Source organism: Rhinopithecus bieti, unplaced genomic scaffold, assembly GCF_001698545.2.
Source record: "Rhinopithecus bieti isolate Rb0 unplaced genomic scaffold, ASM169854v2 scaffold_57045, whole genome shotgun sequence".
Taxonomy (NCBI): Eukaryota; Metazoa; Chordata; class Mammalia; order Primates; family Cercopithecidae; genus Rhinopithecus; species Rhinopithecus bieti.
In genome coordinates, this window is record NW_016822092.1 from 790842 (window position 1) to 796530 (window position 5689).

The 5689-nt window shown below is 42.1% G+C and overlaps 1 pseudogene; it reads left to right on the top strand.

Moving 5' to 3' along the window:
• Nucleotides 1–332: 332 nt before the first annotated feature.
• LOC108521148 (ETS-related transcription factor Elf-2 pseudogene) lies at nt 333–4764 on the top strand (annotated as a pseudogene).
• Nucleotides 4765–5689: the final 925 nt, after the last annotated feature.

Consider the following 5689-nt stretch of genomic DNA (forward strand, 5'->3'; position numbering starts at 1 on the left):
ACAGAGAATGTGACCTCCGCTAGTATTCTAGAGTCACAGCCCAGATCCTAGCCTTCGGGTGGAGGTCCCGCCCTATGAACTACCATCAGACTATCCTATTGTTCAGAGACTCCTTTCATCCTTACTACTTCGTCTCAGGCTGGTGAGGGTCTCTACCAAGCAGAGCAAGCCCATAAATAGCTTTGTGCTCACGGATGCATCAGTGGCGCTGAAGTAACTGTGAAGTGGACACCACTCTCCCTCCCTCTGGGCTGCTCTGTGTGTCCACACTGTTGTGCGCCCTGAAAGAACTTTAAGATTTGCTGAAAGGTCACCAGCTGCAATTTCAGACCATGCGGGTAACTCAAATGTCTAACATTTAAATGTGGCTGAAAGGGGTCGACAGCTGGTCTGGATGCAAGCAGAAGTAGCAGGCCTTCCCTTGGATCTCTTTACAGGGCAGAGATGACTCCTTACAAATGGCACTAGTAATCCCTCTCCCTCCTGATGCCCACCTAACAGAAAAGTGCACCCTGCTCATAAGAAAACCCAAGGACACATTGTTCTTATGTGACCCTGGTCTCTGGCTACAGCTGACTTGACACGAACTAAGACAATCCGATTTTTTCCTCTGTGAGACACAGAGACACAGTGGATTGGATGACAATGCTGGGACGTGAAGGATATGTCCTTGAGGCTAGGAAGGCAGTGGGTGCTGGATTTCATAAGAGTCCCCTGAAATATTCCAACAAATTCCCTTTCTGCTTCAGCCAGAATGGATGGGTTTCTGTTACCTACAGCAAAGATGGCCTTGAGTACAACAGATATTACAATTAACATTTTGCAAATGAAGAAAGGGAGACTCAGAGAGGTGAAAAATGTTGCCAAGCTTAGTCTACCCTAGTCAGGATAGCATAGGTTATGCTGCAGCAATAAATAAGCCTGAAACCCCAGTGACTTAATCCAGCAAAGGTTTGTTTCTCCTTCCCATGCCAGGCTGATAGCAACAAGGTAAATGGCTCAGGCCTCCAGGCTCCTGCTGAGTCTCGTGACTCTGTCTCTAAAATGCATGGCTTCAGAGGTGGCTCAGAAGGGAAGAGAGAGGATGAAGGATTGAGCATTGGGGGTCAACCTAGATGTAATTCTACCCCCACCCCATTTGACAAAACCCCTGGCCCTCACCTAAAAGCAAGAGAGGCTGGGAAATGTAGTCTTCCTACGGGCCCAGGAAGAGAAATGGGTGTGAGGAGGCTGATCTCCACCAGCTTCTCACACAGCTGGAATGGGCAGAGGCAGAGCCTGGCCTAAGGCCACCCTGACCCCAGCATAAGGCATCTCACCAGCATGGGTGCCAGCGGCCTTCTCTGCAGCTCACCAGGACTCCACTCTCCATTACCAGCATCTCCATCCACCTCACTCTAGCTGTGGCTGCCACAAGGAGTTCCTGCACCTCGTAGCAGCACCTCTGTGCTTCAGGAACCAAAGGATGCATCTCTTTTTATTTTTCTTTTATTTTTAGTTTTTTAATGTTTGTGGGTACATAGTAGGTGCATATATTTATGGGGTACATGAGATGTTTTGATGCAGGCATGCAATGGATAATAATCACATCATGAAGAATGTGGTATCCATTCCCTCAAGCATTTATCCTTTCTGTTACAAAAATCCAAGTATACTTCTTAAGTTATTTTTAAATGTACAATTACTTTATTTTGACTATAGTCACTCTACTGTGCTATCAAATAGTAGGTCTTATTAATTTTTTTTATACCCATTAACTATCCCCACCCACCCCTACCAATCCCCTTCCACTACCTTTTCCAGCCTCTGGCAACCATTCTTCTGCTGTCTGTGCCCATCAGCTCAATTGTTTTGATTTTCAGATCCCATGAATAAGTGAGAAATGCTACATTTATCTTTCTGTGCCTGGCTTGTTGCACTTAACATAATGACCTCCAGTTCCATCCATATTGTTGCAAATAACAGAATCTCATTCCTTTTTATGACTGAATAGTCCTCCATTGTGTATATAGACCACATTCTCTTTACCCCTTCATCTAGTGATGGACACTTAGAGTTCCTCCAAATCTTTTGTGAACAGTGCTGCAGTAAACAGGGGAGTGCAGACTTCTCTTCAATATACTGATTTCCTTTCTTTTATGTATATACCCAGCAGTGGGATCACTGATTTGTATGGTAGCTCTGTTTGTAGTTTTATGAGGAACCTCCTAACTGTTCTCCATAGTGGCTTTATTAATTTATATTTCCACCAACAGTGTATGAGAGTTTACTCTTCTCTAGATTTATACTCGTATATACAGAAAATGCTGAAGATTCCACCGAAAAAAATCTGTTAACATAAATGAATTCAGTAAAGTTGCAGGATACAAAGACAAAATACAGAAATTGGTAGCATTTGTATACACTAATAATGGACTATCTGAAAAGAAAATGTAGAAAATGATTCCATAGAAAATGGCCACAAAAAATGAGATGCCTAAAAATAAATTTAACCAGCAGCTGAAAGACCTCTGCTTTGAAAGGTATAAAACATTGATGAAAGAAATTAAGAGCACGCAAATAAATGGAAAGATGTCCTGTGTTCTTGCATTAGAAAAACTAGTATTTTTAAGACGCCAGTCTTACCCAAAGCTATCTATGGATTCAACGAAATCTCTATCAAAATACAAGTGACACTCTTGACAGAGATAGGAAGAACAATCCTAAAACTCATGGAACCAAAAAAGACCCCAAATAGCCAAACCAATCTGGAGAAGAAAAAAAAGAAAGTAAGCTCCAAACATCATATTGCCTGACTTCAAAATACACAATACACTACAAAGTTATAATAACCTAAACAGGATTACATTAGCATAAAGACAAATAGACCAAAGAGACAGAACAGAAAGCCCAGAAATAACTCCATGCCTCTACAGCCAACTGATTTTTGACAACGTGCCAAGGCAAGAGCACACGTTGCAAACAGGACAGACTCTTCAACAAATGGTGCTTGGAAAATGGGATGTGCACACACAGAATGAAACTGGATTTCTATCCTCCACCAGATAGAAAAATAAACTCAAATGGATTAAAGACATAAATATAAGACCCCAAAATATGAAGCCACTAGAGGAAAACAGCAGAAATGCTTTAAGACATTCGCCTGAGCAAGATTATTTTGAATACGACTCCAAAAGAGAATTGAAGCTGCTAAAGCCCTGCTTCCTATCGAATCTCCTACCTATTTGAGGGATGCAAGAAGTTCTGAATTTATCCATGTTGCTATGAGGCCAGATGTCATTACAGAAACTGTAGTGGAGATGTCAACTGAGGGATCTGAACCAATGGATACCTCTCCTATTCCTGCCTCACCAGATAACCACGAACCAATGAAAAGGAAAAAAATTGGCCGCAAACCAAAGACCCAACAATCACCAATTTCCAGCGGGTCTCCTGAGTCAGGTATAAAGAAAAACCGAGAGAAGGAAAAGGAAACATAATATATTTGTAGGAGTTTCTTTTAGATATACTTAAAGATAAAAATACTTGTCCCCAGTATATTAAATGGATTCAGAGAGAAAAAGGCATATTCAGGCTGGTGGATTCAAAGGCTGTCTCTAAGCTTTGGGGAAAGCATAAGAACAAACCAGACATGAACTATGAAACTATGGAACAAGCTTTGAGATACTATTACCAAAGGGGTATTCTTGCAAAGCTACCAAAGGGGAATTCTTGCAAAGGTCGAAGGACAGAGGCTTGTATATCAGTTCAAGGATATGCCCAAAAACACAGTGGTCGTAGATGATGACAGAAGTGAAACCTGTAATGAAGATTTAGCAGGAGCTACTGCTGAAAAATCTTGGAATGAGTGTCACTGTCTGCAGAAAGTCTCCTGAAAGCAACATCCTCTGTTCATGGGGGAAAAATTCATCCCTTATAAACGCTTTAAAGAAAGCGTGGGTGCAGACATGTAGAAATGCTAGGTGCAGCTGATTAATGCCAATTGTAACTATTATTAAGCCTAGCTGACTTGAGGGGGAGAAGGCTACTCAGAGCAGAGAAGGGTGTAGCTAAAGTCGTGAATATCACTGCCCCTGGTAACGATGCTTCATGCAGCTTTCCAGTTACCACTGAATCTGTATCAGCAATAGCAGCTCCAAGGACAGTTCGTGTGGCAATGCAAGTACTGTTGTAATGACATCACTGGGTCAGGACATTTCAACTGTGGCAGTTCAGTCAGTCAATGCAGGTGCATCATTAATAACCAGCACTAGTCCAACAACGGTGACCTCTCCAAAAGTAGTCATTCAGATAATCCCTACTATGATGCCAGCTTCTACTGAAAACCGAGACAAAATTACCATGCAGCCTGTCAAAATTATTACCATCCCAGCTACACAGCTTGCACAGTGTCGACTGTAGACAAAGTCAAATTTAACTGGATCAGGAAGCATTAACATTGTTGGAATGCCATTGGCTGTGAGAGCACTTACCCCTTTTTCAGTAGCCCATGGTACACCTGTAATGAGACTCTCAGTTCCTACTCAGCAGGCATCTGGCCAGACTCCTTCTCGAGTTATCAGTGCAGTCATAAAGGGGCCAGAGGTTAAACCAGAAGCAGTGGCAAGAACGCAAGAACATGATGTGAAAACTTTGCGGCTGAAAGAAGAAAAGTCGGCAGGTGGAAATAAGGCAATTACCCACATAGTGGTTGTAAGTATACCTTCAGCTTTTGTCCCTTCCTGTAACTATGAAAATGATGGACTAGTGACATGTGAAAAATAAAATAGCAGCTCTACCATGGGCTTCAGGTTGTTAGTGGTAGTAGTGACATAAACAATTGCAAGGGAAGTCATCAAGAAAAGTCAAAGAAGACTTTAAGACATTTTTAATACTTACAAGAAAACAATTGGCCAGGCGCTGTGGCTCACAATCCCAGCACTTTGGGAGGCTGAGGAATTGGTTCACCTGAGGTCAGGAGTTCAAGATCAGCCTGGCCAACATGGTGAAACCCTGTCTCCATTAAAAATACAAAAGACAGCCGGGCATGGTGGCGGGCGCCTGTAATTCCAGCTACTTGGGAGGCTGAGACATGAGAATCACTTGAACCCAGGAGGAGGAGGTTGCAGTGAGCCAAAATCGCGCAACACACTCCAGGCTGGGCAACAGGAGTGAAACTCTGACAAAGAAAGAAAGAAAGAAAGAAAGAAAGAAAGAAAGAAAGAAAGAAAGAAAGAAAGAAGGAAAGAAGGAAAGAAGGAAAGAAGGAAAGAAGGAAAGAAGGAAAGAAGGAAAGAAGGAAAGAAGGAAAGAAGGAAAGAAGGAAAGAAGGAAAGAAGGAAAGAAGGAAAGAAGGAAAGAAGGAAAGAAGGAAAGAAGGAAAGAAGGAAAGAAGGAAAGAAGGAAAGAAGGAAAGAAGGAAAGAAGGAAAGAAGGAAAGAAGGAAAGAAGGAAAGAAGGAAAGAAGGAAAGAAGGAAAGAAGGAAAGAAGGAAAGAAGGAAAGAAGGAAAGAAGGAAAGAAGGAAAGAAGGAAAGAAGGAAAGAAGGAAAGAAGGAAAGAAGGAAAGAAGGAAAGAAGGAAAGAAGGAAAGAAGGAAAGAAGGAAAGAAGGAAAGAAGGAAAGAAGGAAAGAAGGAAAGAAGGAAAGAAGGAAAGAAGGAAAGAAGGAAAGAAGGAAAGAAGGAAAGAAGGAAAGAAGGAAAGAAGGAA